This window comes from Hyaena hyaena, unplaced genomic scaffold (assembly GCF_003009895.1).
Source record: "Hyaena hyaena isolate Hyena2069 unplaced genomic scaffold, ASM300989v1 scaffold_402, whole genome shotgun sequence".
NCBI classification, from domain to species: Eukaryota; Metazoa; Chordata; class Mammalia; order Carnivora; family Hyaenidae; genus Hyaena; species Hyaena hyaena.
Window position 1 is genome coordinate 1,212,000 of NW_024081034.1, and position 24,429 is coordinate 1,236,428.

The 24,429-nt window shown below is 45.5% G+C and overlaps 1 long non-coding RNA gene across 1 annotated transcript; it reads left to right on the forward strand.

The window, feature by feature from the left end:
* Nucleotides 1–5,994: 5,994 nt before the first annotated feature.
* Nucleotides 5,995–9,875, forward strand: LOC120245061. The gene is made up of 2 exons (XR_005531697.1): nucleotides 5,995–6,115; nucleotides 7,082–9,875. It is a non-coding gene; the product is annotated as an uncharacterized LOC120245061 (long non-coding RNA).
* The last annotated feature ends 14,554 nt before the right edge of the window (nucleotides 9,876–24,429 follow it).

Below are 24,429 nucleotides of genomic sequence, written 5' to 3' on the forward strand. Positions count from 1 at the left end.
CCCATTAACCTACTGAAGAACATCTTGGTTGCTTACAAGTGCTGGCAATTATGAAGAAGGCTGCTGTAAACATTTATGGGTGGAGTTTTGTGCGGCCATGGACTTGCAACACTTTGGGGTAAATACCAAGGAGCACAATAGCTTAATTTTTGTAAGAAGCCATCAGACTGTCTTGCAAAGTTGTACCATTTTGTGTTCTCAGCAGCAATGGATGAGAATTCCCATTGCTCCACATCATTACCAGCATTTGGTGTTACGGTTTTGTCAGTGTTTTGGATTTTTGCCATTCTACTAGGTGTGTAAGGATATCTTGGTGTTGTTTTAATTTGCAGTTTCCTAATGACATGTGATGCCGAGAATCTGCCATCCGTACATCTTTGATGAGGTGTCTGTTCAGATATTTTGCCTATTTATTTACTTATATAGACGTTTTAAATTGATACACTTTTTTAGATTTGAGATAATAGCTCTACATGCATTTGTAAGAAATACTGAAGACAAATATCATGTATCCTTTATCCATTTTCACCAATGCTACTGTATAAAAAACCCCACAAAATAATATTTTGGCCATTTTTAGATCAGGTTTTTTGTTTTCTCTTTGTTAAATTTTAGGAGTTCTTTGTACATTTTGGAAAACAGTCCTCTAACAGGTATGTCTTTTACAGACATTCCCCCCCTCCCCGCACCCCCCTTCCCCCCCCCCCCAGTCTGTGGCTTGTTTCCTCATTCTCTTGACAGTGCCTTTCACAGAGTGGAAAAGTTTTACTTTTGACGAAATCTAGCTCATCACTGATTTCTTTCATGGATTCAATCTTTGGTGTTGTACCTAAGTCACCGCCAAACCCAAGGTCATCTAGATTTTTCTCCTATGTTATCTCCTAGGAGTTTTACCTCCTAGGAGTTTTATAGTTTTGCATTTTACACTTAGGTCTCTGATCCATTTTGAGTTAGATTTTTGTAAAGGGTATAAGATCTGTGTCTAGGGCGCCCGGGTGGCTCAGTCAGTTGAGCATCCGACTTCGGCTCAGGTGGTGATCTCACAGTTTGTGAGTTCGAGCCCCAGGTCAGCCTCTGTGCTGACAGCTCAGAGCCTGGAGCCTGCTTCAGATTCTGTGTCTCCCTCCCTCTCTGCCCCTCCCCTGCTCACTCTCTGTCTCTTTCTGTCTCAAAAATAAATAAACATTTAAGATCTGTGTCTAGGTCCATTTTGCTTTGAATGTGGATCTTCGGTTGTTCCAGTAACATTTGTTGAGAAAATGACCTTTCCTCCATCATGTTTGCCCATGTTCCTTTGTCAAAGATCAGTTGATTAGATTTGTGTGAGTTTATTTCTGCGTTCTCTATTCTATCCCATTGCTCTGTTTATCTGTTCTTTCACCAATACCGCACAGTCTTGTGAAGTCTTATTGTAACTTTATAGTAAGTCTTGGTACAGGGAAGTTTTGGTACCCCATAATTGTTTTCCTTCTCCAGTATTCTGTTAGCTATTCTGAGTCTTTGGCTTCTCCATACAAACTTCAGAATCATTTTGTCAATATCCACAAAACCACTTCCTATGATTTTGATCGGGATTCTGTGAAATCGTATAGATCAAGTTGGGAAGAACCGACATCTTCACAATATTCAATGCCCCTATCCATGCACAAGGAACGTCTCTTCGACTAATTAGTTCTTTGAGTTCTTTCATCAGAATTTTGTAGTTTTCCTCATATAGATCTAGTACGTGCATTGGTAGATTTACTTCTGTTTTATTTTCGGAGGTGCTAAAGGAAGTGGTATTGTGTTTGGTGGGTTTTTTTTTTTAACACCAATAAAATTTTATTTTATTTTATTTTATTATTTTTTATGAAGTTTTTTATTTTCATCCCGGTATAGTTCATATACAGTGTAATATTAGTTTCAGGTGTACAATATAGTGAGTCAACACTTCCATACTTCACCCAGTGCTCATCATGACAAGTGCGCTCCTTAATCCCCATCACCTATTTCACCCATCCCCATCCCCACCTCCCCTTTGGTAACCATCAGTTTGTTCTCTATAGTTACAAGGCTGTTTCTTGGTCTGTCTGTCTCTCTCTCTCTCTCTTTTCCCTTTGCGTGTCTGTTTTGTCTCTTTAATTCCACATACGAGTGAAATCATGTGGTATTTGTCCTCCGGCTGACTCATTTCACTGAGCATCATACCCTCTCGCTCCGTCCATATTGTTGCAAATGGAAAGATTTCATTCTCTTTTATAGCAGAATAATATTCCACTGTGTACACACATCACATCTTCTTTATTCATTCATTTATCAATGGACACTTGGACTGCTTCCATAATTCATCTCTTGTAAATAATGCTGCTATAAACATAGGGGTGCCTGTATCTCTTTGAATTAGTGTCTTTGTGTTTTTTGGGTAAATATCCCATAGTACAATTACTGGATCATAGGGTAGTTCTATTTTTACCTTTTTGAGAAACCTCCATATTGTTTTCTACAGTGGCCGCACCAGCTTGCAATCCCACCAACATTGCATGAGGTATTGTGTTTTTAATATCAAATTCCACTTGTTTATTGCTGGTATTTAAGCCAGTGATTGAGTTTTGTATATTAACCTTGAATCCTTCAGCCTTGCTGAGATCACTTATTAGGTCCAGGAGGTTTTTGTTTTGGTTTTGGTTTGGTTTTTTGTCAGTTCTTTCAGATTTTCTACATAGACAGTTATGTCATCGGCCAGCAAAAATTTCATTTATTTATTTTGAGAGAGAGGGAAAGGGAGAGAGCACGAATTGGGGAGGGGCAGAGAGCGAGGGAGAGAGAAAATCCCAAGCAGACTCCACACTGTCATCACAGAGCCTGAGGGCTCGAACCCACCAGCTGCGAGATCGTGACCTGAGCCGAAATCTAGAGTCGGATGCTTAACCAACTGAGCCACCCAGGCACCCCCCCCAAAGATTATTTTATTTCTTCCATGCCAATCTGTATACTTTTTACTTCCTTTTTGTCTTTTATTGGATTACTTAGGATTTCTACTACAAGGCTGAAAAACAGTGATGAAAGGAGACATCCTCGCCTCGCTCCCAAACTTAGTGAGAACACTTTAATTTTCTCACCATTAATATGATATTCGTTGTAGGTTTTTTTGTGGATGGTCTTTATCAGGTTTCCCTCTATTCCTAGTTTACTGAGCTCTTTTAATTACGAATTGGTGTTGGATTTTATCAAATGTTTTCTCTGCATCGACTGATATGATGATGTTTTTTCTGCTTCAGTTTGTTGATGTGATGGATTATTTAATCGATTTTTTTTTAAAGCATCACTATCTTTTTTTTTTTTATGTTTTATTTATTTCTAAGAGAGAGAGACAGCGCGAGCAGGGGAGGGTCAGAGAGAGAGGGAGACACAGACTCTGAAATAGGCTCCAGGCTCTGAGCCGGCAGTCAGCACAGAGCCCGACGCGGGGCTCGAACCCACGAACCGCGAGATCATGACCTAAGCGAAAGTCGGACGCTCAACCGACTAAGCCACCCAGGCGCCCCAATTAATCGATTTTTCAATATTGAGTCAACCTTGCATATCTGCAATAAATCCCACTTGGTAAAAAATAATTTTAATTATTATTAACTTTTTATTATGCTATATGATTACTAATTTCTGTTATTATTAGAAAGGAACAAAGAACACTCTTTGATCTGACTAAAATTACTTTATAACTGACAGCAATGTAATTAAGTATGGTTTGTACTTTTTGAAAATCTCAGACCACTTTGGTCTGGCTCTAAGTTTAGTTTATTTTGATGAAATGTATTTGATGAAGTTACTTTAATGGTTTGACATGGCTGGAAAGACACTGGGAAAGATATGTAAATTAAAAAATTTCTTTGAGAGAGAGAGAGAGCACGCACACGCACACCAGTGGGGGGAGGGGGAGAGGGAGAGAGAGAGAGAGAGAGAGAGAGAGAGAGAGTCCTAAGCAGACTCCATGCTCATCATAGAGCTCAATGCAGGGCTCCATTCCATGACCCTGGGATCATGACCTGAGCAGAAATGAAGAGTCAGGGCTCAAATGACTGGCCCACCAAGGTGCCCCAAAGATACATAAATAGAAAAAGAGAAAGTAGATCTCTTGGTTGTACTGACTAGTTGCAGCAATCTTTCAAGCCATGTATCAGTTGTGCGGAGATTTTTGCTGAAGACTGGCTAGTGAATTTCTATCTTTTAATGTCTAATTGTCCTAGAGAAACAAGCAGAAGATGCAGCATTTGAGAGAGCTTCATTTGGGAGATGCATAAACAAGATAGAAAATTCCATCTCTGTGTTTCTTTACAAGTATGAACATTCGAAAGCTTTTCTGTCGCCCATGCATATTGTTTTCTGCAATAAAAATAACATAATGGAGGAAACTTCCAAACATCTCTGCTCTCTCCGTGACATAGATTTCTCTAAAAAAAAAAAAAGAAGAAACTACTCAATTTCTCACTCATTTAAAAAATGTCAGTGTTTAAATCTCAAAGAGATTATGTGCTTTTATAAACAATTTCCGCTAAGCAACAAGAATTATGATTACTTGCCATCCTGGTGAAGGTCAGTGAATTCAGAACCTTTATTAAAAGTGAAAGAAAAATTCAGAATTCATCTTTAGTTTCACTACTTTTAAAATTGCTTTTCCAGCGGTGCCTGGGTGGCTCAGTCGGTTCAACATCCAACTCTTGATTTCGGCTCAAGTCAGGATCTCACGGTTCGAGCCCTGCGTGGGGCTCTGCACTGACAGTGCAGAGTCTGCTTATATTCTCTTTCCCTCTCTCTGCCCCTCCCCACTGGCACAGTCTCTGTCCCTCTCAAAATAAATAAATAAAAACTTTAGGAAACCATTTATTGAAATTGCTTTTCCATAAGATCTTCCCCTTACAGTGGAAACGATTTTCATGATTGTTGCCCATCCCGTCAGGAAGTGTTATACTCATCCTGCTGTGAAGGATAACATAAGCCATACCGCCACCTAACCACTTGTGCAAACTGCAAACCCTTTGCAGCGAGCAAGGGTGCCGGGGCCATCCCGCTGAAGTTTTACAACTTTTCCTTCTGATGGAGATAAAATCCAAATAACATAGTTAACCATTTTAACCATCGTAAAGCATACACTTAGTTCACTGGCTTATAGCACATTCACCATGTTGTGCAAGCATCCCCACCGATTCTAGAACCCAGAAAAGCAAACTTGTACCCATTAGACAATCCCTCTCCCCATGCCCCGGAAGCCACCAACCTGCTTTCTGCCCCCACTGCATTTTTTAAAATGTTTATTTATTTATTTTGAGAGGCAGAGAGAGAGAGAGAGAGAGAGCATGTGAGTGGAGGAGGGGCAGAAAGAGAGGGAGACAGAGAATCCCGAGCGGGCTCTTTCGTGTCTGCACAAAGCCCCACGTGAAGCTAATAAAATCTTGTCACTTAAATTTCAGGTGGACAGAAAATTGAATTAGTCACCCAGCTCCTTTCTCCTTCTAGAATTCTGTGAGGACCATCAATGGTCGCCTGGAACTGAGGGGTTTCCTGGGACTTTGGGACAGTCTGGGGACAAACTAAGACAGGTCGTTCCCTCTGTCCTTTGGGCGTCTATGTCTTTGCCAGATGCTGTCACACAGCCACCAGAATGTCAGCCGTGGGGGAGTGGGCCCAAACCTCCAGCCTGTATTTCCCCGTCTGCTGTATTCCTCTACCTGCAGGCACTGCCCTTGGGGCTGAGACCTCCTCGCGGGAGGCAGGAGCAGTTATCATAAATAAGATTTGGGCATTCCTGGGTTCCCGGCCACAGGCCATCAAACCCTCCTATGAATTTCTAAGAAAATCCCAGTTGTAACCTGGATCCGGCTTCCGAGGCCATATTGTTGTTTTCCATTTTAATTGGAAAACGCTTTGGCAATGTCAGCTTCACGTCCATATGGAAGTTGAGACCTCACGGCAGTGTCTAGATTCCTCCCAGGGCCTTTGAGCGCGTGCGGGTGGGGGAAACAGATGCAATCAACACAGCTCGTTTCCATCTGTTACACGGGCCTCTTCACCTCCGGAGCATGCTGGAGCCCCGCCCCCTGCCGGAGCAGCCATGACATTGGGGACGTGTCTTCAGGATCAGGTCAGAATTCCCCTGGCCTACAGGGGGTGGGGTCGCAATGTTAGAATTACTTGACGAGCGTAGCGCAAGATTCTTTCAAGGAGGGGACTCGTTTATTAGTTACTTGAACACAAAATGTTTAGAAAAGAAAACAAAAAAGAGGCTTTATACAAAATCTCACTTTGCATATAATATTGGTAGATAGATTTAAAAAGTAAAGCAGATACATGGTTAGCAAATTCAAGCAGCACAGAAATGAACAAATTTAAAGGGGAACATTCCCCTCCTTTTGCTTCCAGAGTCTCTCTCTTAGCTGCTGTTAATACATTTTTGTCTCCCCTTCCCTGCCCTCCCCAACTTATTTAGGCATATACCAAGAAATCAATCAGTCCACCTGTCTCTATCATCTATCTATCTATCTATCTATCTACCATATATCATCTATCTATCCAAATTTCTATACTTATTTACACAAAAGGAATCATTCCATACACACTCTTCTGCACCTTGATTCTTGGAGAGATTTCTATGGTAGCCCAGACCATCATTTCTTGGTATTTCAAAGTGACAACAAGGAGCACAGTATAATCGTTAAGAGCATAAACCTTGAAGCTAAAGGCAGGAAGAGTAGGAGGGGAAAATGGGAGGAGGGGGAAAGATGGAGAAGGAGGAGGAGGAGGAAGAGGAAGAAGAAGAGGAAGAAGGAGAAGAAGAAAAAGAAGAAGGAGAAGGAGAAGAAGAAGGAGGAGGAGGAGAAGAAGGAGAAGGAGGAGAAGAAGGAGAAGAAGAAGAAGAAGAAGGAGGAGAAGAAGAAAGAAGGAGGAGGAGGAGAGGAAGAAGAAGAGGAAGAAGGAGAGGGAGGGGGGAGAGGAGGTGGGGGGAGGGGGAAGAGGACAGCGGAGACATGGAGCATAAAATGTACATGCACATTCTGAAGGGTTCTATTCCAGAAAAGATTTTATTCAGATGCAGCTTTCTCCCTCATAGGAGCAGGCTTTGTGCTAAAATAGGTCTGAGTACCAAGCCTGATGCCCCCACCCTGGCCAAAGCCGGGAAGGAGAGAAGGACCTGAGGAGAAAAGCAGGTAAGGCTCAGTAGACAACCTCAAGACCATAGAAACATTGCAATTCTTAATTGTACTTAAATCAATTTAATTTCTACTGTAATCCCATCATGCTGGATTGATAGGAAATCAAAGCCTTTACAAGCTACCTCTACTCCTAGGGTGATGCAAAGGTCCTGTGGTTGTACCAAAGAGACGATATTTGGGATCATGCATATGCACACGTGAACACACACACATATACACACCCTTAAGTCTTCAGGTTAACTGTCTGCACTTGTTACAGTTGTGAAGCCCTTCCTCACAGCCCCCAGGCTCCCATTTTCCTGGAGGGATGCTTGGAGCACAGCACTCTTTTCGAGAATGGGAGCCCCTGTGGCTGGTGGAAGCCTCCCTACGGCATTTCACAGCCCTCTCCTGAGGTTTGCTTGGCGCCTTCCCCCTCATGCATGTCTCCTCTAGTCTCAGAAACCACAAAATGTGGCCCCTTCTGGGTTTCCCTGGCTCCCTCCTCTCCAGGTGACTTAAGGCACCCCCTCTCTTTTTCTGCGGCCCCAATGGCAGAGGGCCTCATAATCAACTTCAGCTCTCCCTCTGCTAGCTTTCCCTGCGGTGAGGAAGCCCAGAGTCCGGTCATCCGCTGGGAACAGGAAAAGGAAGAGAGAAAAGATACATGGGGAGAGAGAGTGTATACATTAGTACCTCCAAGCTTATCTTGCCACATTATGATGGACCTAGAACAGTATTCCGGAGACAGCCCTGTTCAGGGATGTTGTAATAAGTATACTATTTTTATTTTTCGGGTATGACAATCGGTCCCTCACTCTTAGATTTCTCTGGTTTCACCGTCAAGCAGTCATGATATCTACTACGGAGGAGGCAGCGTTCACTTCTGACAAAACAACCAGTATAGGACCGAGCAGCGTGGAGCGTGACTATGGCACAGGGTTGGGGTATATAATGCTCAGGCTTGGTCAGGAGAGGTGGTGAAGCCTCAGATACGTTGGTCCAGATTTAATTTGGGGAATCCTTGTAAAGGGACATGCATCCCCTTACTCATACAGGATGACACAAAGAAAGTTCTAGACTCATGTCCACCAAACCTCCTCCTCTCTCACACGGCGAAGCAGTCAGGGACCTCTTGGGCAGTCCAAGCCAGAAGAGAAATTCGGTTCGGCCTGAGGAGGAATTATACTGCCCTGAGGTCTGGAGTGGACGCTTGCAAGGGCCATCCTGGAATAATCTAGAGCTCGACACTTGCAGACTACTTCTGGACCCTCTCCACCGAGCGCCCATTGAGGGCAGGCCCGGGTCTTGGCTGACGTTGTGTTTCCCCCATGCTGTCCCAGCCCCTGACGCGCAGCAATGATCTTAGCTGAATGAGTGAATACGTGGAGGAAAAAATGAGCGAGCGCGTCAGAGTGTAATAGCGAAAGTGTGTTACGAAGCATGACAACCAAGGATATCTCCATGACGATGCTACTCATCACCAACAGCCTGGCTTCACCAGGAGCAGAACACCCAGTCCAGGGCTTGTGCTCCTACTGGGCGGCCCTGGTGCTACCCCGCCCCCGGGAAGGAGGAGGCTGGTGTCCTCGGAGCAAGAACCGCGTTGTCCAGCTCGGTGGTGTCCCAGCAGTAAATCTCCGCCTCTTCCACTTCCTGACAAGCTAGGCTGATTTATCCCCCTGTGGTTTTATGATCAGAGGCTACTCGCATTGCTAATACATTACTCATTTTAGCTATATAGACGGCAAGGTCAAATGGCCCCTTGGAGCTCGGAAGTGACTGGCGGTCACGTAGACCTGCCTTTTCCTCAGAGGGGTCACCTACCATCTCACTCTGTTGGGTAAATTTATAACCTTGAGAATTCTAATGTCCACCTTGCTCCCAGCACCCCCCGCCCCACTGCCCGCCCCACCCCACCACCTCCGACCCTGGGGGCTAGGTAAATTATATTGCCTGGCTTACTCCTCTCATAAACATTCAGTGACAAACTTTTTCTTTGGCCTGGGGTCATAAAGAGGGGAGAGAAAAAAAAAAAAAAAAGAAACCTCTTAACTTTTTTTTCCAACTTAAGACTTCAGTCAAATATTTTCCTCCATCGTCAGCAAGACATAATACTTCATGTCATGAATAAGTTAATGAGAAAAATATGGATGCCCTTCCCCAGTCTCTCGGGGACCTGATGGGCATTTGGCCTCACTGAGGACCAGTTCTTCTCTAAGTCCACGGGGCTCATGGGGAAGTTTCTGGTTCGAGTCTGGTCCCAAGGTACTAGAGACTGGCCTGTCCCCCTCAGCAGTCTGCAATCGTGTTTACCTTGAATTTGAATACCCGTCCCTGTGGAATCTCCCTTAGAACTCCCAGAGGAGCTCTCAAGTGGGTGAATGGCCCACAGCAAGCATCGCCAAATGCCAGCTGCCGAGTACTTCAATATGGCCCTTTTCACATTTTATTTCATCTCTGGACCAAAAATGTGCTTACCTAAAGAAGGCCGTCCAGACTCTTAGCGAGGCATCCAGCTAGTTCCCTACCATCAGGCCACAACCTGCTTTGGCAATCTTACTTTCCACACCCGTTTCCAGCTCTGAGCAAACAGTACTACTACCGCTGCCTGAACCCTCCTGCCTAAAATGTTCTTCCCTTCACCCAATCTAAATCCTTTTCCTTTAGACAAAGACAACGGGGTAATAAATTAGTGCTTCTTCACACTGACATTCTTTAAATATTTACTCAACGCTTTTAGTGTGTGTGGTGGAGGGAAAGGCTGGTGTTTTCACTAATACAAATAATAGAAAGAGACAGATTCACTTTCTAATTCCCTTCCAAGGACTAAACAGCGTCAACGTTCTAAAAAACAAAAAAGGCAACAAAACCTTTCTGTCCTTTAAATAGTTTCTGTTCTCTCTGGTTTTCTTTTAGGGTGTCCCAAGTCACATAGCTTTTGAGGAAGCATATTCTGGGGTTGAAAACACAGCTTATGGGAGGCGCCTGGGTGGCTCAGTCAGATGAGCATCCAACTTCGGCTCGGGTCATGATCTCACTGTTTGTGGGCTTGAACTCCGCATCGGGCTCACAGAGCCCACTTTGGATCTTCTGTCCCTCTCTCTCTTTCTCTGCTCCTCCCTTGCTTGCATGCTCGCTCTCTCTCTCTCTCTCAAAAAAAAAATTAAAACACAACTTATGAAGTCTGTCACTCTTTCCTAGTAGAAAATCCCCACTAAACATCATTCAAGTTCAGACCTTTAAGTGACAGTAACTGGTCTTAGGTGGGTAGTAAGGTCTGTGGAGGTTGTACTTGACTGGGTCACACAACAGTTCATGTAAATAGATCGGCAAGGAATAGAGATAATGTGTCTATATTATATAGGTATATATACTAAGTATACATAAAAATAAATATTATATCTATATAATGTAGATATTATATATCTATATATACACTATGTCTCATCTATACATATATATATCATATATACGTATATATATACTTAATATGGTGTGTTATATATACATATATGGATATGTTTACAAATCATATTACAACCCTATCTTCGTAGTTGGAAAAAGAATCAATTCTATATTTCACCAATTTAGTGAGAATTTGCATAAACAAACCTGAATTAAGGAGCACCATGTTTATAATTCACTCTGGGATTCTTTTAGGCTCCTCACAGAGCCTTTGTAAGCGCGAATCTTTTGGGAGACTTTGGCTCTGCTACGTGTACGTTGTTCCAGAATCTTCCCCTGTGCATACTTCCTCTGTGAAGAATTCCTCACCGCTTTTACCTTCATTATCTCTCTCACCTTTCTGTTCCCACACAAGATTCCAGTATGTTCTGTAACTAGAACTTTGCTACTCAAGAGTGTGGGCCACAGACGAGTAATGCTAGCATTACCTAGGAGCTTGTTAGAAACGCAGAATCTCAGGCCCTACCCTGGAACTTTTGAACGAGAAGGGATCTGTACGTACATTCAAGTTTGAAGAGCTCTGGACTAGAATGCACTATACAGTCTGGTATTTTTTTCTGGTAGCTTCCAGTGTGTAACTTATGGATTCTGAAGAGCAGCCCCCATGGGTTTTAATTCTTTTCTCTCCCCCACAACTCTTAACTGGGCCCCAAAAAGGTGTTAGGGGCACTTCTATTACAAGATTGGTCCATTTTTCAGTCGAATCCAACCCTAGAATCAGAGCAGAAATAGTCTTTTGTCGTCCTCACTCTAGCTCAACCTTTAGAAGTTCAACTTTGACTGTTTTTCTAGGAAGTAAAAGAGCTATTTTTCCTTCAAGGCCTATGATTTCTATGATTCTGTAACTGAGCTCCAAAGGCTGTTTTTAATTTGACCTCAAGTGCAATTCATGAAGACAACTTTGACAATACGAGTTCCCCTTTGGGCAAAAATATTCCCACTGGAAATTCAGAAAGTGTCCTATTGAGTAAAATGCTTCTTACTTTACTGTAAAAAGTGTGTTTAGAAAAGCAAATAATCTATGACGGAGCACAGAACTGTCTACTATTATGAAATCCAATAAAGAAGAAAAAGTAAACTGAGCCCTCCAAATGGGTTTTATACTAAAGCCAACAATTCTCAACTTCTTCGGTGGATCCGTTAGCAGCATGCATCAACGGTAATCATGCAAGGGGCCTCATCTGCCGTCCACCTTCAGATATCTGGGCTTTCAGGACAAGACTTCAGCTGGAGGTGCATGAGGGCTTCGTGGCCTCCTGGGATAGTGGTATTAAGGGTTAAGACAAAAAAAGGAAGAAAGCTGTATACAGCTCTGTGGATTGGGCATTGGGAGTTAGAAATTGTTACTGGGAGCCCATTCCAGAGAGGGTCAGAGCTCAAAGGTATGAGACTTTCAGATACTTTTTTGGGTGTCACTCAAATACTCTCTGGATCTGACCACCAAGAACTTGCTTTGAGCTTCTTGATAGCTGACAGTGTGATGGTGGAGAGATAAGGGTGACTTCTGGAGCCCTAAAAGGAGTTGTGGTTGGGGCACCTAGGTGGCTCAGTTGGTTGAGTGTCTGACCTCGGCTCAGGTTGCAATCTCAGAGTTCGTGACTTCAAGCCCTGCATCGAGCTCTGTGCTGACAGAGCCTGGAGCCTGCTTAGGATTCTGAGTCTCTCACTCTCTGCCCCTCCTTTGCTCGCACTCTCTCTCTGTCAAATATAAACGAAAATTTTAAAAATTAAAAAAAAAAAAAACAACCCTGAGTTGTGGTTAAGTGACCCAGGCTGCCTACAAGCTATGATTATTTGAGAAGAAAATACTTTCCTTATTTAGGAGTGAAACAAAACAGAGACCTGCCCGGTAGAGGGAGAAGGTGAGATGGGTTGGAAGGTGACCCGGAGCTTTGGGGTGAGGATGAAGGCAACCAACGAGGAGGTCAATGAGCCTATCATGGCAGAGGGTGCTGTCTGGGACGTGGGTCCCTGATGATGTTGGATGGGCTCATCCGCGACTCCCAGAGCCCCAGTCACCTTAAACCTTGCTTGCCCAGAAACTGACAAAGAATAAGGAAACAAAGGCAGTGAACACCCATCCACTTATAAGCACAAACATGTCTTCATTAATGAAAACAAACACGCATTCATGAGATGCCTACTACGTGCCAGGCATGGTGCTAGGTGCTAAGGACAGAGAAAGGAATAAAACACCACTATTCCCTTTGAAAAACTCCTAGTCCAGTGGGGAGCCCAGAACACCGATATCTAGAAGCAGATGTGGTTAAGTGCTGATGTGCAGGCATATCCAAGACATTATGGACTGGGGGTTAATATCCAGGAGAGGGATTTAATATCTTGGGATATTATCAAGAGAGGCTTTCTGATTATTGGTCCTGACCCCTCACCCCTTCCTATAACTATGACTTTTGCCATATGGCTTTGTGGTTCTTCCCACAGAGTGTTTTTCTTCACTCAGTGACGTTGGACTTGGCCATGTGACATGCTTCGCCAACAGGATATTTGCAAATGTGACTCGAGCAGGGGCTTGAGACGTGCCCGTGTGATTGGGCTTGCGTGCTTGTGTTTCAGACACCGTGAGAAGAACGTGCCTTGACTAGCCACTGGTCCCAAGAAGAGAATGAGACATACGTGGAGCTCCCTTGAGCCAGCTAGAGCTTAGCTCGTCAGCTGTCAGCCCAATGGAAGAGGTAACGGAAGGAAGAGGTAAGCACGTGCAATTAGTGAACACTCTGTGTCAGGCACTGTGTCAGGGGTCGAAGCATGCGAACTATAAGAAGAGCAAGACAGAGCTCAGAGCATGACTGAGGAATCACAGTACTAGATGTAGCCGCCATTATTGAGTGCTTCCCATGGGCCAGGTCCCCTTTCCTATGGAAAAGTTAACATTTTCTCATTTAGCCCTCACCCCAGCCCTTCGGTAAGTGTTATGACCGTCCTGACTTTACAGATAAGGGATCTGAAGCTTTGAGGATTGTGTAACTTTGCCTGGGGCGCAAACACCACGAGCAGCAGAGCAGGGATTTGAACCTGACTCTCTAACTCAAAAACCTCAACTCTGAACTACATGGCCACAGAGACGTGAGGAAGAACACTTTGCTCAGGCCTGAATGTGTGTGTCTATTGGTCCCTGCCAGTCTTATGCCCACCCCCCACCCGCCACCCCCCCGTGGGCTGGGCCCCACTGTATCCTGGAATCAATGGAGGCTTGGTTTGATGGGAGAGCCCCCTCACCACTGGTTTGAAGGACTGGATGAAGCCTCTTGTTCTATCAGTAGACACGCCAGGGGGAATCATGATGTGCCATCGACGTGCATTAACTAAATGAGCATTGACGTGCATTAACTCCACTAATGTCGTCCTGTTAACAACTACCCTTTGAGATGGGTACAGCTATTATTATCCCCATCAGTGCTCTAGCTTTACCATCTGGGCAACCCCAATCATCTTATTCATTCCACCCATTATTTTTTTAATAATTTTTAAAAATGTGTATTTATTTTTGAGAGAGAGAGCTGGTGAGGGAGGGGCGGGGAGAGAGGGGGACAGAGGATCCGAAGCGGGCTCTGTGCTGACAGGCTGACAGCAGTGAGCCCAATGCTGGGCTCGAACTCCGGAACCGGGAGAGAGTGACCTGAGAGGAAGTCAGACGCTCAACCGATTGAGCCACCCATGCATCCCGCCACCCATTATTGCTGAGCCCCTGATGTGTGCCCCGGCCCTGCCTGGCACAGGGAAGTGTGTAAATGAAACACGTAGGACCTCTGCCTTCACGAAGCTTCAGCTAATTCTCATGGAGCTGCAGTCTCCTTTCCCAGGCCTGATCCCATCTTTCAGCCTCACCGGTGTCCGCTTAAATACACACCACTAATGCCACTGCTTGGGAGCTTCGTCACCTACCTGCCCCACGTTTGGCTAGACCTGAGTTGCTATGCCCGTTTAGATTTAGACACTTGCTCTGACACACACTCCCTGCAGAGAGGGACACCTTTGCTGGCCCCAGAAGGTTCCCTCTTTGATCCCACGCTAGCCCTTGTTGGCTTGCGCCTTTCTTAGGCCGGAAGTTCCCAGCATGCCCTGGGGCTGGGCCCTCTGCACAGATGGTGGAAGTACAGATCGCTTGGTCCAACTTCCTTTGAAAGCAGCGTCCCTGGGTGGGCCACTCTTGTAATAGGCCGCTTCGCCCCTGCGCTGGAGGAGAAGCTTCCCCCACCTTGGTTTAACCCACACCAGTCCTACAAATCGAAGCAAAGTCAATTCCTGCGGCAGAAATGCCAGCAAAAGAAGTCGCTGGCCTCCCCAAAATGCCATTCACAGTGCCAGACATTTGTACACATGGGAGTGCATCTTCTTGGAGGAATCCTAATTTACTTGACGTGCTCTCTCGACCAAATTCCCTTCCAGTAGGCGTGAATTGTGAGGCCTTTGTAATGATGTCCCTTTTGGAAAAGGCAGCCTGCCTCTGATTCACAAGACTTCCCAGGACATTCACTCAAGCGTGGGCTTTCTCAGAGTTCTTACCAAGCAGAGCTCCCAGTCCCATTAATGGAAAAATGTGGCCCGAGCCACAGGCTGCTGAAGCTAGCTGTTTTCATGGGGAAATAATTTAATATTCAAATAAGCAGTAATTAAAGAGCAATTCTTCCTTCTGCTCCCCACCCTTCCCTCCCTGAGCCATGTTGCTGCTAGAGGCAGGCCCTGAATCCTGTGACTGTGAGGCCGAGGGAGCGATCTGATTGCCAGCACAGTTAAGCCCGGGCAGTGGAGAAGAAAAGTACACTAACGGCTCGTGGGGTCATAATACCTCATAAATCAAAGCGATTTTTCCCAGAAACCAAAGAAACGCAGAGCACTTAGGAACCAAAATATAAGGAGCCCGTTGACCCCAGTCGGGCTCGCTTCCCTGACAAGTTAGTTGTTTGGATTCCCATTTGGGGACAGCTCGGGTCACTAATAGCTTCTCCGCGTCCTCGTGAAGTTGAGGGAGGGAGAAGGCACCCCGGTTGTCGGAGCTATCTTTCACGGGACTCTCTTCTTGGAGAGTGATTTTGGCTGCCTCCATAAAAGTTAGCCTGGCTCTCATTGGACGTGCAAGCCAATCAGGACAGGTTTGCTGAGAAGAGAAACAACCTTTAAGCTGGAGCTGCAAAGCCCTGGCGGGGACATCCTGTGGGTTAGTCTGGGTCCTGAGACCCCAAGGAGAGTCCAATTCCCACTTCATACAAGGGCTGTGGGCAGCCTACCATCCAGGCTAAGTCGGTACTGACTCTCATCCTCCTCCAGGGTCCAAGGGCTCTGTGAAGCCAGAGGGATGTAAAAGGCTTTCTTCGGGAGGGGGGTGAAAGTATAAAAATAATTTGGAGAAAACGGATGTTCTTTTGGCTTCGGTAAAAATGCTGCTGCTGCTGATGATGATAAATAATACATATGGAAAGCCTGCCTTACCCCAAGCTGGGAAGCCATTAATAAGGCATTGCGGGATTGTGACCAATTCTGGACTGACCACCATGATTCATATGGCTGTACATTTGGCGAAAGGCTTTTGGAGAGCAGGGCGTTCTAATGGAACAAAGTTTCTGCTCTAGATTTACCACTCTGTGGTCAGTCAGGTAACCGCCAGAGCAAAATTTTCACAGAAGGTGAGTTCCAAAGCCCACTGGCTGGTCTTCTCGGATGGGATTTGCAGCACCTGTTAGAATATGACGTGAAAAAAAGATAGGTGACTCAGGGGCAGGGTGTTTAAACCCGGGGACAAAACATTCGCTCCCTTCCCTCCCTTCTTTCTCTATCTGCCAAACACAGCGTTGTTATTAATTTAAAAGGAGGTTAGAATAAACCCCAGACGGCCTTGGGGGGAAAAAAAAAAGCATGTAGCTTGAACGGGTGTGCCAAAGGAGAAAAGGCAATACCACCCACCTGACCTTGGGGATGAGATGCACAGTGGCCTATGTGTCCAGTTGGTTTTAGTTCCTGCTGATAGAGACATCTCCTACTCCCCTTACGTGCCCCCTGAGTCTCCCTGACATGAGGGGCCCGCAGGCCACCCTTGCCCTGGGACTGTCTCTGGCTTCTCTTGCGGTTGGAGAAACTTTTCCTAAAATCTCTCAAAAGATAGGGAGTTTTCCCATTGGAGTATGTCTTTTATGGGGGATTTGCATAGGGAGATAGAGCCCTGTGGCCCCCAATACTCTTATTGAAATGAATCACTTCAAACATTCTCTTGTTTGCGTGCGTAGGGAACACACAACAGGAAAAGTCTGGAAGAGCTTGATCTGTTTTCCTCTAACTGCTGCGTGGCCACAGCAAGGACAAGGTCTAACCAGTCGGTGACTTTTACAGAGCCCACATGACCCCCACTGGGTTGAACATCTTCCAGAGACACACAATAGAAAGAACGATATGTTCGCGGTGAAGATTTACGGCTCTGTTTATGCCGGGTCTCCGTGAGAAAGGAGCGTGTTTTCTCCTCTGCATCACTGTAAATTCTATACAATAACCATCGTGTCACAGAGAAGAGGCAAATGTAGCCGAGTGCCGTTTTCGTTATCGACGTTACATAATCTAGGAAATGCAGAACTCTTAACTATGAGGAGGTTGTAGGCACGTCAAAGGAATTTTACAGACTCCCTTGGGGAGTCGTGTATACCCTCTCGAACAACAGGATGAGAGTTCTTTTATTAGAACCAGGGCCTGTGCTCACTGGGCCCCAGAGATGTTTGGCTGGCTTGCTGATCTATATCACTCGTGTTTACTTTTACCAGACTGGAATGCTACGATAAGCCAAGATGCACCCGTAACTTTTCATTGGCTGGTACTATTCTTAACCCTCAAACATGCATTTTAATTGAGGAAGCGGGATTTCAGGAGCATCCTTTTGCCAAACTGAAGCTGGCTTGCTTTCTTGCTTGTTTATAATAGTCTCAAGAGAGTTCTCCCTTACTCTTCCCTTTGGAAAATAATCTCCTTCCAGCTACTTTTCTTTGTTCAAGGTCAGACTCTCCTGTCCTTGGTAGGATAAGCCCAGCGGCCAATGCAGCTCATCCTCTTCAGCTCGATCTGGCCAATCTATTCGTCCCTCAGAGGGAAGCTTCTGGAAACCACGGCCCTCTCTGGATCCACTAGCGCTCCTTAGAACAAGTGCAGGCTTGGGACCCAGACAGGAGACCACAGGCTCTTGGCTTTCCTTCTTGGCTTTCCTTCATGGCTCAGCCACCATATCCTTGACTCATCCCGGGCAAGTCATTTAAAGAGTCTACTCTTCACTTCTTCCACTATCATAAAATGATAACCATCACAGCTCCTTGGGAGGGAAGCCTTTTGCGATCCCAAAACGAAAGGAGCCATTGTTTAAGTGCAAACTCAAGGGATGATTACCAAGGCTTCAGACAACGGTCTTGGTCAGTATACCCCCACGGAGAGAAAACACGGGTCAACCTATATGCCATTCTTAGAACTTGAACATCTTCCCAATTCAAGAAACCAAAGTGTCACTGAAGCTAATCTTCTCCCCAGGTGCCCTGCTTTTTTGATGGAGCATCAAGGGAGAGGCAAAGGCAGTTGTCAATGACCAAGGTGATCATTTTCATCTTCTTGAGCGGAAACTTCTAAGAGTTGCCCAGGGGATATATGTGTCCAAATGGAAAGTGATGTTGTACAGCCACTGTACAAAACGGTGCAGTTCCTCCGGAAGTAAAAAATCGAATCACCATATGATCCAGCAATCCCGCTTCTTGGGATATACCCCAAAGAATTGAAGGCAGGGTCTTGAAGAAATATTTTTACAACTGTGGTCAGAGCAGCATTATTCGCAAGAGACAAAAGGTGGGAGCAACCTAAGTGTCCACTGACGGATGGATGGAGAAGCAAGATGTGGTGTGGAGTGTGTGTGTCTGTGTGTGTGTGTATGTGTGTGTATAATTAAGCCATAGAAAGGAATGAAATTCTAACACGTTCTACCTCATGGATGAACTTTGAGGACATCATGTTAAGTGAAGTAAGCCAGTCACCAAAGGACAAATACTGTACGATTCCACTTCTTTTTCTTCAATGTTTTTAATGTTTATTTATTTTGAGAGAGAGAGAGAGAGAGAGAGAGAGAGTGTGTGTGTGTGTGTGTATGTGAGCAGGGGAGGGGCAGAGAGAGAGGGAGACACAGAATCGGAAGCAGACTCCAGGCTCCGAGCTATCAGCACAGAGCCTGACGTGGGGCTCCGACCCACGAACCGTGAGGTCATGACCTGAGCTGAAGTTTGGATGCTTAACCCACTGAGCCACCCTGTATGATTCTACTTCTATGAGATGACCGCTCAGACTCACAGAGACAGAAAGCTGAGTGGTCTTTTTCAGGGGCTGGGGGCAAGAGGAATGGGACATTATTGTTTAGCGGGCCCAGAGTTTTAGTTTGGGAAGGCAAAAGGAGTTCCAGAGATGGATGGGGGTGATGGTCCCGCAGCAATGTGAACAGGCTTCATGACACTGAACCAGGCACTTGAAAATGGCTAAGATGGTAAATTTTATGGCATGTGTGTTTCACTACAATTTTAAAAAAATGTTTTAATTTTAAAAATTAAAAAAAGGGGGCGCCTGGGTGGCTTAGTCGGTTAAGCGTCCGACTTTCGCTTGGGTCATGATCTCGCGGTTCGTGGGTTCGAGCCCCGCGTCGGGCTCTGTGCTGACTGCCAGCTCAGAGCCTGGAGCCTGTTTCAGTCTGTGACTCCCTCTCTCTCTGACCCTCCCTTGCTCACGCTGTCTCTCTCTCTCTCCTAGAAATAAACAAAACATTAAAAAAAAATTAAAAAAAGAGATGGAAAGTGGGAGTCCTGGGGAGCTTTCGGACCCCCCCCCCCAGGCCATGGTGCCCATCCAGTACTAATGCCAAAGTGCTGTTCTTCCTCTGGCCTCAGAGCAACGTACTCTAGGTTAAAAGCAGTTAAAGCTAAAGCCAGTTCTTCCTGAGTCCAGGGAGTCTGTCTGTGGGCCATAGGAGGTGTTTTTGACAAGATAGCCTATCCACCTTCATCTCTAAAATTCCTGAGTATTCTTAGGCGCCATGATAAGATAACTCAGAGATATCCTGTCTTAAAGGGGAAGAGAAAAGGCAAGTCCTGACTCTAAAGGCTGACTCGGTTCACTTGCTTGACAACTGTGTGATGACCTCAGGCCCTTCCGGAAGCCTCAGTAGTACTAAAAAAGGCAATTTCGCCCCCCCTCAACTTTATGAAGAGAAGGCACCCAATGGATGGCTTCCCCTCGGGTGGTTGCTTGAGTGAGCTCCCAAGTCTCCTATTGAGAGGCTGAGATGAATGTCACAGCATTATCAGATTTCTTGAAGATCGACACACAAAAAAAGCAGAACGTAGTATTTTATCACTCTCTTTCTGGACAATTTCTCTTGTTCTCCCCAAAGAGAATCACCTGTGAGATTCGCTGGAGGGTCCTGAGCATTTCCCCCACAAAACACATAAAGAAATTCTACTAACTTCCTTTAATTAAAAAGAAAACCAGGGGTGCCTGGGTGGTTCAGTCGGTTGAGCATCGACTTCGGCTCAGGTCATGATCTCACGGTTGGTGAGTTGGAGCCCCATGTCAGGCTCTGTGCTGACAACTCAGAGCCTGGGGCCTGCTTCAGTTTCTGTGTCTCCCTCTCTCTCTCTGCCCCTCCCCCACTCACTCTCTGTCTGCCAATCTCTTTCTCTCAAAAATGAATAAACATTAAAAATAATAAAAAGAAAATAAGACCAAAGGGTTCCCAAATAGGTTGAAGTCTATGAGGCCCTCTGGGAGGGGGTGGGGGTAAAGGTGGAAGTTCTAATTGCTTCCATACCATATGTCTGGGCCCTGGGGCCAGATGGCTCTCCAATAGTGTGACCCAAATGTCAAACAAAACGGTTCCTGTGATTCCTCTAAACGCGGTGAAGACTGTCTGGAACGCCCATCCAAGTTTTATACAATTCTAAGGAAAAACAAAGGAAATAAACACAGAGAGTGGTACCATGTTCACAAAATAGGTTTTCTGACCTTGGTTTGGGCAGTGCATTTCCAGGGCGATCAGCCCACAGTCCCCTTCCCGTGCAATGTTCGTGGAATTTGTGTGCTGAAGCCCAGGTGGCCAAGCTCCTGCCTTCCCCTTTTATGTCTCTGCTCCTGTTGCTCTGTGGCTGGTGCTGTCATGAAGCCTGCCCCCCAAAGTCTCAGCTGGCCTGTAAGGCACCTTGTGTGAACTTGACAAAGTTGCCTTCTCTGGTCAGGTGCGGCTTTGCACCTTGTCTTAGAGAACAGAAGGCAGTGTGGATTTCAGCCTCTGCTCACCCCCTCAACCAGACACCCTTGTTCAATGAACAATCTGCCCAATCGTATTTAGTGGCCCATCACTCAGGGCTTTTCAAGGGAACTTGATTGCACATACCATGTTTCTTCTACCTACCTAGGACTTTAGCTTTCAGGCCTGGCTTCTGATCTAAAAAAAAAAAAAAAAAAAAAAAAAAAAAAATGCTTCTTGGGGTGCCTGGGTGGCTCAGTCAGTTAAGTGTCTGATTTCGGCTCAGGTCATGGTCTCATGGTTTGTGGGTTCGAGTCCCTCGTCCGGCTCTGTGCTGACTGTTCAGAGCCTGGAGCCTGCATCAGATTCTGTGTCTCCCTCTCTCTCTCTCTGCCCCTCCCCCACTTGTGCTCTGTCTCTGTCTCTCAAAAATAAATTAAATGTCAAATATATATATATTTTTTAAATGCCTCTTCTCCAGGTAACTGCCAGTAAGAATGACACTGCAGGAGCCCCAGGAACCCACTCCTTCTATAGACTTTCCGGCCAGCCTATTAATATGTCTCAGTTTAATGTCACGACTATATTGTTTATACAATAACTATGTATTTGAAGTCATAAAAGGGTTATTCCTGCACTAAGAGAAATTTAAAACAAACAAACAAACAAACAAATAAGTTTAAAGTTCCCTGGATAAGAAATAGTTGAACTCAGTTTGGACTTCTGAAAGGCAGGTCCCCTTCCGGTAAACCAGCTCTGCTGTTAACCAGCATGCATGCACAGTGAGCCAGCCCGGAGCCCCCCTCGTTGATCGCCATCCAATTTTACAAAAGCTCAGAAATATGTGTTTTTGAGCAAAGCAGATAAGCTTTGTGTCTAGGATCAACACGCTGATACTCAGCAAAACACACATCCGCTGGGTCCTGCTGTACTCACTCTCCACACGTTTTGACCAGATTATCTTACAAAAGCAAAGGATTGTTTCCCTGTGGAGAAGCACATGCCCCTTGAAAGGACTGTACCCTGAGTTTCAGTGCGTGTATGATGCCTGGGGTGCTCTCTCTTTGCTTCCCTGGGCCTGAAAAGACACCAAATGACAACAGAAACCCATAATTTAAACCCCTTGATCATCAGCATAGATAAGGAGCCTTGCCCTATTCTCCCTGAGAAGCCATGTTATCGGGGGCACCCGGGTTTTCGGGTCGTTCTGCGTCATCCCCAGGAAAACCAACACTACTAATAATGTACATGTTAGTTGGAATCGTGTTGGGGGTATTTGTAGCACAACAGTTTTAAATTTGTTTTAAGTGTATTTATTTTGAGAGAGAAAGAGCGAGTGCGAGTGGGGGAGGGGCCGAGAGCTGGAGAGAGAGAGAATCCCAAGCAGGCTCCGTGCTGTCAGCGCAGAGCCCAATGTGGGCCTCGAACTCACGAAGCCATGAGATCGTGACCTGAGCTGAAACCGACGGTTGGACACTTAACCGCCTGAGCCACCCAAGCCCCCCAAGATGTGAATAATGTAAAAGGCAAGAAAGGAGGCGGTGGCCCAGCAGATAGTTACAGCACTGTAGTTACTGCCTAGAGCAGTCACTGGGCGGGCAGGCAAAGGGAAAATTTAAGGAACAAATCACCGGCCTGTTCATGTGTACGCTGCATTCCTGAGTTAGGTGTTTACGGCTAGGGGAAGACCTTTTTTCTTTTTTCTCCTAGTTAAACAAATCGATGGACAGAAAATACAGAGAACACAAATCTATCACAACTAGTTAACACTTATTAGGATCTATTTACGAGCCAAATATTCAGGTAATACGCTGAACGCACTGTTTCCTCCTTTCTTACAACCACTCTTGTGATCTACACGCTATGATTCTCCCCATTTTGCAGAAGAGCAAATGAAGGAACAGAAAAGCTACAGAGCGGGTCCCAAAGTTACAGAGCTTGTAAGTTTAAGGAATAGACTTCAAACCAAGAAATCTCAGTCCCAAGCCACGTTATAAAGCCCTCATAGGAATGCTAAGATACCTAAGTAGTGATTTGTAATGGAAGTGATAAAATAAATTAACACATTTCAAACCGCAAGACTGTTTTTGTGACTCTATCAACTGCTTATCTGTAGTTTCTCGGAAGAAGCAGCTTGAGAGGGGCTTATTCAAGGTCCTTCCCTTCAGGCTTTATCTCCCTCCCTGCTTCAATGATACATAGGAATTTGTTAAGCCCCCTCCTCTGTGCTGGGCAGGTGCTGAATTCCAGGAATATAATCATGTAGGGGATCAGGTCCTGTTCTGAAGGAGCTCTCGGGGCAAGAAACGGACTCTTACAACAGAGTGATATCTGGGTAGGAACCCCAGAGTTGTAGGGGGGGATCCTCACGAACCAGGGAAGATTTCTACACTGACCTGAAGGAAGAGTAGAGCTGAAGATGGATAGAGAAGAGTGTCTGAAGTAGAGGAACCCTCTGGAGCAAAACTATCCAGAGGGCTGAGCTGTCATTTTCCTTCTGAAACAGAAATTGGTCCATTTCCTATCTCGCCGGCCGAGTGCCTCATTCAGTGGAGCGCTTGGGGGTGAAGGAGGGAGGGGTCACACGCTGATGTCCTGAAGCCAGCTTCACCTTTCTTCCCAAATCTGCATCGGGTGAGGCCAGCTTGGCAGCTGGAAACTGACCTAGAACCAAACATATTTTTCTGATCTTCTGCGTCCCCACCCCCACCCCCTGTCACCCCGCCCAGGCAGCTTCTCTTGAGCTGAAAGCAGAGTGAAGATGAGCAATGATGCCGCCATGGCTTCACCACCCCGGGTCCCCTTTGACTGTGAATCTCGCCACATTCACACACGCTAGCGTCCTGTGAGCTTTCCCACATTCGCAGCCTGGAAAGTCAAACATACGCTAAAAAAAAAAATAATAATAAACTGACACTGTTTTCCTCAGACATGAATGCTCATTAACGCACACCTAGACTCCCACGGTTGTGTTTTCACACCTGTAATTTGATTTACATGAACAATCAAGTCTTTGCTTCTCTCTGCTCGAAGTGATCCAGAAGAAACCACCCATTCATTTTCGGAGGCAGATTTTTGCTGCACCTGTCTCATCAAACTGCTCTACATACATATCATCAGAGATGAATAATACATTCAAGTACACCTTGCCACTATGACCCAGTTTCCATGGCAAAGGTCATGGGCCATGATCTTAAATACGAAATAGACCAGAAATCAGGAATAGACCAGAGGGCAACTAGGTCAAGCATATGACACTTTGTCATTTTCGGTCATTTGACCTCCTTTTTCTCCCCCCTCTCTCTTTATTGATCTAGCACAGATTTATATGCCCGGAACGGACTGGGAAAATTCCCCTGTGCCCTGTGGATGCTGTCTCTCTGTGTCCCTGAAAAGAAAGGCAGCAGTGATGGATCAACTCATATTGACACGGTGAATGGAACAGGGCTGTCTCCATCGGAGAGGTGGAGAAGAAAATTCGATCCAACTCACGGCACGCTGGGAGTCTGTTTATTTCTCAAATTCAATACAAATTAG